Genomic DNA, 12,854 nt, shown 5'->3' with positions numbered 1-12,854 from the left:
ATAAAAAATATAAGTCGCAATAAAGTACAAAGCACAGAAAACCCGGTCCGTCTCAGTGAAACGTGTAACTGTATTCAAAATCGCCCGCACTTACGCCCTTTAGTATACACAAGCTAGCTGCATAGTGACGGCGAGGGATTTCCAGGAATCGCCGCGAACTTTGGTGAACTTTATCGCTAGTGCAACATTCCTTTGGCAATTTGGCACCATGAGTACCTGTGACGAATGCCGAAGACCAGTGAAACTTGCTGAAAAGCTTGTATGTTGCAAATGCAGCTCACTATACCATTTCATTTGCGTGAACCTAACTGCATCTTATTTTAAAAAGAACTCAAAAACGAACTGGACGTGCGTAAAGTGCACCCCTACCGCCGCCGGACAGACGCCGCCTGTCAGGACCAGTTCACCTGATAACAGAGCTGCAGAGGAGCAACATACTCAACCGGAGGACATGAGTTCGCTGATATCAGAAATCCGCCTACTGCGTGACGACATGGCTGAACTTCAAAAAGATTTTGCAAGTCGCTTTGATTCTTTAACCGAAAAACTCCATGCCTATGACGCGCGCATTAGCCACCTAGAAGAAAAGGAAAAGGAGAACGTTCTACTTAAAGCCCAAGTTGCAGACCTCCAGAACCAACTGAATCAGCAAGTTCAACACACACTCAATTCGGAACTGGAAATTATAGGCCTCCCTGAGACCCAAAGTGAGAACCCGTACCACATGGTATTGACTACAGCCTCAAAGCTGGGAATGGCCCTCGAAATGGAGGATGTGAACTACGCGTCGCGAGCGGGACCGCCGCGCCGCAGCGGCGATAAGAGCAACACTCAACCACGATCGTTAGTAGTTTCCTTTGTGCGGAGGGCGAAGAGAGAAGAGTTTCTGAAAAATGCTAGAATCCGGCGCTCATCGCTTAATAGCAAGGATGTTGTTCCGGCAGAGCCCGAGAGGAAAATGTATGTAAATGAGCGGCTGACTAGTGACAGTAGGCATTTATTTCGAGACGCACGAGCTTGGGTCAAAGAGCATGGATACAAATACTGTTGGACACGCGGAGGGAAAATATATGTTAGAAAGCACGAAGGCAGTGATGGAAGCCCAGCCATACAGATCAGATCGGATGCAGATCTTCAGAAATTGTCAGGGAAACGAGACGAATAACTTAAGTAAGATACCTTATATTTGTTGGTTTGTTGTAGCTGGTTTTCTCCCATTAATAAGATTGATATTACATTATTTATATCCAATATAAAAATTACTCTACTTGGAATCGAATATACATACACAATACACTATCCTAACACTTAATTATACAAATACACATATTTCAAAAACACATAACTTAAAACACACATCTAGACCTACAACACACATTATTCAGGGTAAATATTTATTACTTCTAAGGGACGACGCTCATAATACATCATGGCATTTTCTGCTCAGAGCACTACTATTCCTAATTTTCATTTTTTCTCTATGGCTGCGCTAGATTTCATGACTGAAATAGACAATTCTTTTAATATTGAATGCCATGAAATTCCAACTCCCGAAGAATGTAGTCCCTTTATCACGAAATATACATTTAAACTTCTTCATGTAAACATTAGGAGTATGCAACGGAACTTTGATAACTTCTTGTTGATATTTTTCAGATTAAACATTACTTTTGATGTAATTATCTTTAGTGAGTGCTGGATTAACGATAATTCTACGATTAAACAAATCGAAGGATATACATCATTCTGTACGAAAAAATACATAAATAAATCCGGCGGGGTAATAGCTTATGTTAATAACAAATGGTCACCAAACGTCTCGGAACCAGATATAATTGAAGCAAACTGTTTAAAGATAGAAGTTCCAAATATTTTTACTGTTCTAGGCTTATACCGGTCTCCGTCATTTCTTAATACTGATAATTTTATTTTGTCCCTAGATCAGCTCCTTAAATCTGTTAGTCGAAATCCCTGCCTTATATTGTCCGGTGATATAAACATTAACATTTTAGATGCCGCATCAGACGAAGAACATGTATCCAATTACTTGGAACTGCTTACTTGTTATGGGCTACTGCCGTACATAAACAAACCGACACATGGTAAAACCTGCATAGATCACATATTCGTAGAAAGCACATCTGAAGCTGAATCGGTCGTTTGTTCTACTGACCTCACTGATCACAGTTTGATTATGATAGGCATTAAAACACAACATCAGAAAAACGCAGCTCTGAAAAGATCAAAACTGAAAGTTGACTATGCAGGGCTTTATAAAAGTCTTGAATCTGTAGAATGGTCTCCCCTTGGAGACACTAAATCGGTCGACGACGCCGTGTCTGAATTTTCCACTATAATCTTAGATGCTATCTCCAAAAACTCTAAACTCGTCAAAATAAGCCGTTCCAAGTTTTGCATACATCCGTGGATGACTCCTGGACTCATTAGGTGCTCAAAACAGAGAGACAAACTCCATCTCATTTCCAAACAATTCCCGGAGGATGATAATAAAAAACTTATTTACGTAAGATACCGCAACTTTTTCAATAACCTTCTCAGAAAGATAAAAGCTGAATACCATAAAAAAGAACTGACAGCTCACCAAAAGTCTCCCAAAAAGTTGTGGCAAACCATTAATAAAATTACCCATCGCAATCCATCAGCACCCGCGGCTCAAGATCTGACCAAAATTGAAAACAATGAAAGGGATTCATTAAACATTTGCAATGAGTATTTTTCCTCAGTCGGGCAAAACCTTGCAAACAAAATACTCGTACAGGAGAATGAAACCGAAGAGTCTCTTGCAAATAAGCTCAAAATTAATTGGTCCCCATCGAACTCTTTATTCATGTCCCCAACAGATAAACAAGAAATCCTTTGCCTCATTCAAAAATTAAACCCTGACAGCTCCCCGGGGCTAGACAACATAAACAATAAAATTTTGAAAGCCATTGCCCCAGTGATTGCGGAACCGCTTGCTGCGATATTTAACTTGAGTATTGAGACTGGTGTTTTCCCTTCTGCTTGGAAAGTAGCAGCAGTGGTACCGATTCATAAAGGAAGCACAAAAGACATACCCAGTAACTATCGGCCAATATCTCTATTAGGATCTGTTTCAAAGCTCTTAGAGCGAATTGTTAGCAAAAGATTAGTGGCTTATCTAGAAACTAATTCTCTGCTATCAAATCGACAGTTCGGCTTCCGTAAAGGATTATCAACAGAAGATGCAGTGTCGACGCTAACAAAAACAATCTCAAAGCACTTGGACGAGGGGCGGGCCTGTGTCGGAATCTTTCTGGATTTAGCAAAGGCATTCGACACAGTTTCCGTTCCCATCCTGCTGAAAAAACTGGAAGCGTATGGAATCCGCGGCAAAACATTACATTGGTTCTTCAGTTACCTGACTAATAGAAGCCAGTGCGTTAAAATCGGAGAGCACTTAAGTGATGTAAAACCAATATCGTTCGGTGTACCACAGGGCAGCATTTTAGGTCCCACCCTCTTTCTCTTATACATAAATGACATATCGAGTATCCCAGTAAAAAATGCCGACGTATTGTGTTACGCCGACGACACGGCTATAATTTTCCACGGCCCTTCTTGGGATACTGTCATTGACACTGCCGAAAACGGAATTTCTCTAGTATCCAAGTGGCTGAAGCAGAATCTTCTCACCCTGAACACATCAAAATCCAAGTTTCTTTGTTTCCATAAAACTTCTGCATCATCTCCAAGACTTCAGCGTAATCTTAAAATCCATAGTCCTAATTGTCTTTCCCATGTAACTCCAGCTCAACACTGCAATTGTGACTTCATGTCAAGAGCTAGTTCAATTAAATACCTCGGAATTTTAATAGATGATAAACTTAACTTCAGAGGGCATATGATTGCTGTCTCAGGAAGAGTAAGGAAACTGATATATACAATGAAAATACTCCGTGAGTCTGCTAACCTTTGCCTACTTAAAACAGTTTATTTGGCCCTTGGACAATCAGTAATAAACTACTGTATTCTGGCCTGGGGAGGCACCACATCGACAAACCTTTTAAAACTTGAAAGAGCACAAAGAGCAGTTCTAAAAGTAGCCCTGAGAAAGCCGATTAGATATCCCACTGTTAATTTATACCGTGAAGCTCAGGTACTCAGTGTCCGAAAGCTATATTTATTAAGAGTCGCGTTACATGTACACAAATCAGTCTTAAACTTGCCCCAATATAATACATTACTTAAATATCGAATATTCAAAATACCTATCACCTCAGTCAAGACTTCATTTTCTCACCGCTTTGCAATCTTCCTGTATCCCCGTATTTACAATCGCTTAATTAGGCTCTATAAATTTCAGGAAAACTCAGTAATTCAAACAAAAAAACTATTATTAAACTGTTTGATGCACCTATCCTACTCAGAGACTGAAAACCTCATAAGGATACCATATTGATACAAACCTTCATACTCATATGGACATAAACATACGCACTCAATCACACACATACACACACAACACATCCACATTCACAAGCACCCACACATACACACACACAATCATAAATTAGACTAGTAACTTAAATTTATTTTTATTATGTTAAGTCATTATTTTTCCTTCTCAGTTTGTTTTACGTTCCTTTCACAGTGTTCAGTATTACCTGCTGACTAGCTTTGTATATATTCTAAATGATAAAACTAGTGTAATTCAGTTTTGTAATAGTCTCACTGAAATACTTTATAATTATTACCTTTACTGTTATATATTTTTTAGATAGTATTATAAAGTGTCAAGCTCCTCCACAGGACAGGCGTTGCCTAGTGTGGAGGTCAGTAAAAACTGTACCTTTGTGAATATTCATTAGAAAATAAACATTTTATTTTATTTATTATTTTTATAATCGCACACAATGTTTTACTTGTACTCGTATGTGTATTGCTCAAACTGCATGTCATTAGGGCTAGCGCTATGTCCAATTAGGATTACTTTAATAAGTTGACGAATTATCCTTTTGCCATTATGTAGCCGTGCGATTGCCAAGTTATTATAAGTATTAAAAAAACGGGTGTTACGGTTTTAACACCCCCTGACACTGAATAAAATAAGCGACTTCGCTTTACATTTCAAAACTTTTTTGTAGTAGAAGAATTGCGTTGCATCTTTTTACATGTAGGTACCTAATGTTTTCGATGGGTATATTTATCGTCAAATTGTGGATTTATCATAGTAGTGTTCGATTAACGAATCTACGCAATTAGAAAACTAATTCAACTTGCTGCAATGAGAACATATTTGCTTGTGATTGCGTCTGAAAATCCTCTTCAAACAGAAAGTTTTTTATTTATTGCGCCTTTTTAATATAACAGCAATTAATATATTAGCATATTTTATGAAAGTACTCAACTGTATAAATACATATAATAGAATAAAATAGAAATATAGATCTATACAGATGAGCACTTTGCACAGGCAAAAGTCCTGCTTTGTACCACGTGTGTTTGAAAGGATTGAAAGTCTGACGTCATAAATATCCACTCAGCCACCACCGCTTCAACTTTAAAAAAGAAAACAAAAACACGATATCCTTAACGGTAAACTTAAAGTGGTCCATCCGTTCCATAAAATAAATAACCTACCAAGAGGTAATCTTGGTCAGCTCGAACCTAAAAGCACATACCGGTCTAGCTCACAAATACCGGTACCTAACGTACAAATACCGGAGTTTAGGTATCTAAAGTGTAGGAATACCGGGCTGAGACGGAAGTGAGGTGAGCGTCACGTCGTCGCCACTACCGGCCGCGTATTACTGAACCCTACTCGCTGAATTGATGTGCCGTCGGAGTTTCGAAAATTGCGTAATTTCCACATGAAAAAGTAGCAAAAACTTCTCATAAGGTAGAAATACTAGTGCTCGACGCTACACTAGTATTCGACATGGCGACATGGGCACTTTATATCAAAGTAACAAGGATTAAATTTGAATACAGAAAAATCTTCGCCGTTCAAATTTAACCTATATTACTTTGGCATAAAGTGCCCTTGTCGAATACTAGTGCAGCGTCGAGCACTAGTACTTCTACCTTATTTGTCTAAAGGACTCAAAACTGTCTATTTACAAAATAATTATCTCCTTATTTTTATATTTTTTATACTTTGTAATAAAACAACGTTACTTCATTAAAATCGCCTCGATAACTAACTTTACACACAACTTTACTTTCGCAGATAACTTTTTTAAAGAAAAGTACAGTCGTGTAGAGTTAGACCAAGAAAAGTCTGCAACGATTTTGAATACTTTGATAGCTCACGCATCAGTGCAGGTGTTATTTATTATACGTCATAATTTCATGAATGTGGATTTATAATTATTTTATTTAGCTACTTACATATTGTTTAAGAATGTTTATGTAGGTATACGCCATACGATTAAATATATAATTTCATAGAAGTTTGACGTTTAAAATAACACTTGCACTGCGTATGCCATCAAAATCGTTGCAGACTTTTCTTGGTCTATCTCTATAAATGCTTGTATCAAAAATTACAAAGAAAAATGATAAAGTCTTATATAGACGGACGAGCATGAGCCATTTTTGTCACAAAACCTACTTATCTTACTCTCTACATTTTCAGTTAACTATACCGTCTTGGCTGGGAGTTTGTAAAACAAACCCTCCTCAAAATCAGCGCGCTCTCTCAACTGTACTTCAAATACGCGACATCCGCTATCTCGCTCTGTTTTAGCACCTGCCTCCGGAGAAACCTAAACTTTTATTCCAAAACGACACAAGTCCACGTAAGTACATACATAATTACGATTTTCATAAAGTCACGTCGGAGAATACAGTAACACTTTTGTACAGAAAACTCACTCAAGGAATTATAGTAAAGTAAATTTATGCCTAAGTAAGAAACCTAATTAGTTGATAATTATAAACTGGTAAGTACTGATAAAATTTAATGTGTATTTTTTATTTAACAAGGCCTCTATTGTCCTAGGCTGTGATGAAACCAATTTCTATTATGGCGTTGTTTAAATATGGCCGCGAATGCAAAAACCGCTAGTTTGTTTCTAAGTAGGTACCTCTAGCCCTAAGGTACGAGTATTCGAGTTTTTAAGTTATCGAAAAATTGCCGTCTATAGTGAAAGAAGCGCTGGTGGCCTAGCGGTAAGAGCGTGCGAGATACTTTCAATCCGGAGGTCGCGGGTTTAAACCCCGGCGTACCAATGATTTTTCGGAACTTATGTACGAAATATGGTTTGACATGTACCAGTTGCTTGTCGGTGAAGGAAAATATCGTGAGGAAACCAGACTAATCGCAATAAGGCCTAGTTTCCCTGGGTTGGAAGGTCAGATGGCAGTCGCTTTCGTAAAAACTAGGGCCTACGTCAAATCATGGGATTAGTTGTCAAGCGGACCCCAGACTCCCATGAGCCGTCGCAAAATTCCGGGATAAAGGGAGGAAGAAGAAGTGAAAGAACTTAGCTAAGTACCATGAAGATATACTTAACTACTGTTTCTATGTTCTTCGATTTCGCTTTTCTAGGAAACGGACCATTGTGTACGTATGTATTTGCCTTAACTGTTTTTTTTTTACTTTTTTGTAACCCATTTGGCGATTAGAGATTGACCCAACATCCAGGTCAGTCAATATCCACAACACAATTTATGCCCGCGGACGGTCTTGCCCGGCGAACCGGGTAACGGCACAATAAATTGACTCGGCTTATCTCTTAAAAGCTTTCGGCGAAGGGGTATGTCAACTTTTAGGTTAGGGTAGCCATCGTTATACAAACGTGACGTGGGTAGGTAATTTGGAAAAATGTGTTTTGATGACGCGCTGACCGCGACGGCTGCTAACAAACGTATGACCCGTCTTATTGTATGCGCTACGAATAGTCTATGATATTAACAAATAATAAAAAACCAAAGTACAAAAACGGACTTTGTGGCTCATGACAACTTCCTGCCTTACACAGATAAACTGTGGTATAAACTGTCGCCCGCGGTATTTCCAAAGCGGTACGACCTTCAAACCTTCAAGAAAAGAGAATATTAGAAATCGAAATTTTGGAATTAACTTTTATGGTAGATTTTAATTTTGTCTGTGTGATCGATAAAATTTCCACCCGATTTTTTATTATAGTTTTTTCATAACGGTAAATAAACTGATAAAAATTTTATATGATTAAAAATTTAAATATATATAGGAATAGACACGATTGAGCCTCAGGATAAAAAGCGAAACGAAAAAGAAATTACGACTTGGCAGAGTTTTTAAAATGTCAACTCGTTCGCAGAGTTTCAGTGGCTAAATTGAATCATTCCTATGGATACCAATAACTAAAAAAAAAAACATTTTATTTGATAGATTTTCAAAGCGCTATTATTAATTGAATAAACAATGGCAATAAAAGCATTCGACTAATTACTTTATAGTTTGTTTTTACACAAACTGCAGCACAAATTCGATATACATACAGATGTAGTGTATAATTATTTTCCACCGTATTTTCACGGAAACGTTTCGTACGTTTCCGTCTCTTGCTGTTTAAGTCAGTCTCGGTACAAAAAGTGCTGAGGTTGACTGAAGTAGCATGACAAATAGAAAGAAAGAATATACATTTATTTAAGTCCACAACATATTAGGTACATATAGAAAAGAAGACATACAGACATAAAAAAACATTGGACGCTAAAATAGAACCCCCGTTCAGCATAATGCCCCGGCAATCCGTGGCGCTGGTTTTCAGTGGAGACCTGACTTAAAATTATGAGACGACACTTGCCAACGACAACTCCTAAGTCCCTGCGTACAATTTTTTGTACATATTCCTAAATCTATTTTGAACTTTTATTGTGTAACTTATGGTTCCAATTTATAAAACAAAACAATCGCTTCTGGGTCTCAGGAGGTTAAAACAACAGGTCACCGCCTAAAAGGAGCTTAGCAAAATAAAAAATGCAAGAACGCTCAAATGAGGTTTTTAATAGGGAAAATCTCGAGCGCGTAATTAGACCGGCGGTCCTAAGATGTATTCAAATTAAAATGGACGGTGACAATCACAAGGCTTTGTTCTCTGATGGTAATTCATTTAGGTGATAAGAGTTGCTAAACCTTTGATGGGTCTATTTGAAAGATTCTTTTATGTAGGTAATAAGGGCAGACCTAAACAGAAATATCCCGTACCTATCTACCTAATACCTTAGTACTAAAAATACGTGATTTCCGAACCAGGATTGCCTGACTCGTAATACCATACGTCCTCACTCACGCTCGTCTCAAAAAGCATCACGCGTTCTAAAGAATCTCGCGGTATGGTACTAAGGTTAGGGATATTCAGACTTGTAAGCTATAACGTTAATTTAAGGCCTGTAGGCTCAGAGAACGGAATATTTGAAAAGTCGTAGCGCTTTTTTAGATCACAATACGGTTGCCAGGGACTGTAGCGATTCGAATTCTGTGTTTTTGATTTTCGTACATAAGTTCCGAAAAACTCATTGGTCTGAGCTGGGTTTTGAACCCGCGACCTCCGGATTGAAAGTCACTAAGATATTATTTTTTGACCAATGGTGACATTAAAATTTTTAACAAATCCCCAAGATCTCATTATACTTCTGTTCGAAAAAACCGAAGTCAAAAAGTTTCTAAATGTTTTTCTTATTTTAATGCGACTTAAAATAATTCTGGCTTAAGCGATGATTTTAACAACTCGACAATCCCTATAATTATTCATAAGAGTGCTTAACGAATTAGGGGCGTATTACGAGTCGAACAAAAGACAAAACCTTCTAATTACGCGCAATAATAAATTCATCTTTAATTATACCGGGCGGAGCGATCTCGTCAAATGAGCGCGCATTAACCGAACGATTGAGTCATTATGTTACCGCAGTAGACTTTAATTGAGTCTGAATGTTGGCTTTATTATAGTCATTTGTGGGTCATGGTTCATAATCAATCATTTATGATAAACATGTCCCTCGAAGGGATAATTTCGCCTTTGTAGGTACTTAGATTTTCCTAATTTTAAGTTACTTTTTGTTTTTATACTACAAAAAAAGAAATAATACGTTGAATTACGGAAAAGAACAATAAAATGCCTTTTTCTAATTCCCGTTTCAATTTATCCCCAATATTATGACTATTTCGTATAATAAAATGCCTATTTAATTAATAGAATAGTATGTTTAAACGCGATAGTACAGTCAACAACACTCCCAGCTGTACATCGGTGGACTTTATGCCTTTTGTAATAAGGTCCACCGATGTACAGCTGGGAGTGTTGTTGACTGTACAAACAGCAACACTCCTGTACATCCAGGGTTGGGCAAAATACTGGCTTCCACGTATTTCAAATACAAATTACAAAATACATTTTTAAAAGTATTTGAAATACCAAATACAAACTACTTCGGTGACGGGTATTTGAAATACAAAATACAAATTACAGTGTGTAAAATAATGTATTTCAAATACAAAATACAAAATACCTTTCAATTTTTTTGTTTAACCATTTAGTTTTCTTAACGAATATCCTTTCTTATAGGGTCATTGCGCTAGTTTTCGTCTAGCTCTAGTTTTTGTCCACTTGACGAAATTTGAATATAAACCTACATTGTTGCACAAATTTGGACTGATTTCAATCCTTAATGTCGAAACAATAAAAAAAACGATCCATTTTAGGATTATAGAATTTAATAAAATGTATTTTGCAGAAATGTATTTTGAAGCTTGAAGTATTTGTAATACAAAATACTTAATACATGTGAGTGCAGTATTTGAAATACCAAATACAAAATACTTTTCTAGGTAGTATTTGAAATACAAATACAAAATACTAAAATGTATTTCAAATACATGTAATTGAAATACTGCCCAACCCTGTGTACATCGGTGGACCTTATTAAGTTATTGCAAAAGGCACCGACGTACAGTGAACAGTGTGAGCGATGGTACCAAGTGGGCCGAAAATCGATGATCCCTATCCAAAAAGTACCTTAACAATGAAAGGAATTACTCAAATTCCCTGTAAATATCCGGAATCTAATTAACAAATACTTCCAAGCGATATTTCATTGCTGATTTATCGTAGCTCGGTAAATCATTGCGTAGTTATACTTAGAAATAGGAGTGAAGGGGGTTAACTTGGATTTCTGGCGGAAAAGCCACTCGGAAATTTGGCTTATTTTCTTGAGCCAGCTATCAGAATAAGGTAGACATCCGAATGCTCGTCACTTTTCCACTGCGAGTCATTTTTATTAAACTGGCGTTATTATCCATAGAGGTGTTATTTTGTGAGTGCTATTTATTCAGCAATAGAATGTCGAGCACCAGGAAGTATGCCCTATGTGTGCGTAGCACTGTACCAAGGAGAAATTCCCGAAGTTGCCAAATATCTACAGGAAAAGTTGTCAGAAATTTAAATTTAGGAAAAAATGGACCAGACCTTAATATAATGAGAATTTTTACTCATTTTATTTGGTATTTTTAGACAATCCTTTTGGCATTGTCGTTAAAATTACCATAAGGGCTAAGATAGCCGGCTCTTTACTATTTGTCACCAAGCCTGTCACGTTCTAACAAGTATGTAAGTGCGAAAGTGACGCATGACACAACAGGCGATAAAAACGCGACCATGATACCACTTGAGGAGTTCTGCAGGCCTAAGTATTATGGATGGCTTTATTCACCTGGCAAAATATGTGTCACTTTTTAACAGAGCGCGATTGAAAGTGATGAATACCGTTTTATCGCACTGTCACGTAGACAAGAACGACCATCATATCCGTACTGAATTCCAAAGTTTGTCTACAAGCTATGCACAAATAGTACGCGTTCCATTAGACCCCGTGTAGTAGGAAATCCAATCGTGCTCCCCAAGGTGTCACCCGGCCGCTCATATCTGGAGTGGTAACTCAAGCGACTAGATACAGCGATTAGGTCTCAACCATAATTGTCGGTGACCTGAGACAACTAATGGAAGCACAAAAGGCGATCAACTGAGGAAGGTCGGGTAAAGCGAACACCCCAGGCAAAGCGAATTCGGGCTCCCAATCCTAAACTATTCGACTTTGTCGCACCACGCGCCTATATGATGTTCAGGATCCTTCGCTCTATGAGCGGCAAGCGTCACAGGGAGCGGTCGCTGCGAGCGTCGTCGGTGACGAGTCATAATATGCTTTTAGTCCAAAATATTCGATTTTGAAAGGTAAGTACATTGTATGTTATTTTGTCATAGTAATTATCTCGAATTTTAATTCAAGATGCTTCTATTGCTTATTAAAGTATCTTCCTTTTACAACGCATTTCTTTTAAAATAATCCAACGGTTATTTTTTTTTTAATTCTTAATTTCATTAACTGACTGAATGGGCAAAGTGGATCGGGCAAGGCGGATAGCGTGTTCACTTTGAATTTATTAGGTAATTTTTTTTATGATAATATTTTGTTACAGATGGTATATAATATAAATATCAAAAAAAGATCGATCATGGCTCCTGCCTAACAGACGTCATGGAACCATTTCCATGACGTCTGTTATCAAAACGTGGATTCGCTGTGTTAAAATGTCTTCAGAGATGCCGTGAAGACTTATGCTTATGAAATTAGTGAAAATATATCAAAAGTTACTTGTGACAGCTTTTTCTAATTAATATTATTGAAATGATCTTATGTTGATTAATTTTCACTTAGTTATTAAGTTCACTAAGATTTTATGAGTGATATTTGCTTTGCCCGGTGGCCTGTTTCACTTTTCCCGGCACCCTGGGCAAAGCGAATAAAATATCTTTTTTACGTTTTGTTCAAAATTGCAGCAATTATTAAACATCGGAGGCTAGTGTTGATTTAAATTAAAAGTTTAT

Source organism: Cydia splendana, chromosome 9, assembly GCF_910591565.1.
Source record: "Cydia splendana chromosome 9, ilCydSple1.2, whole genome shotgun sequence".
Classification (NCBI taxonomy): domain Eukaryota; kingdom Metazoa; phylum Arthropoda; class Insecta; order Lepidoptera; family Tortricidae; genus Cydia; species Cydia splendana.
Note: the sequence above shows the minus strand (reverse complement) of the source record.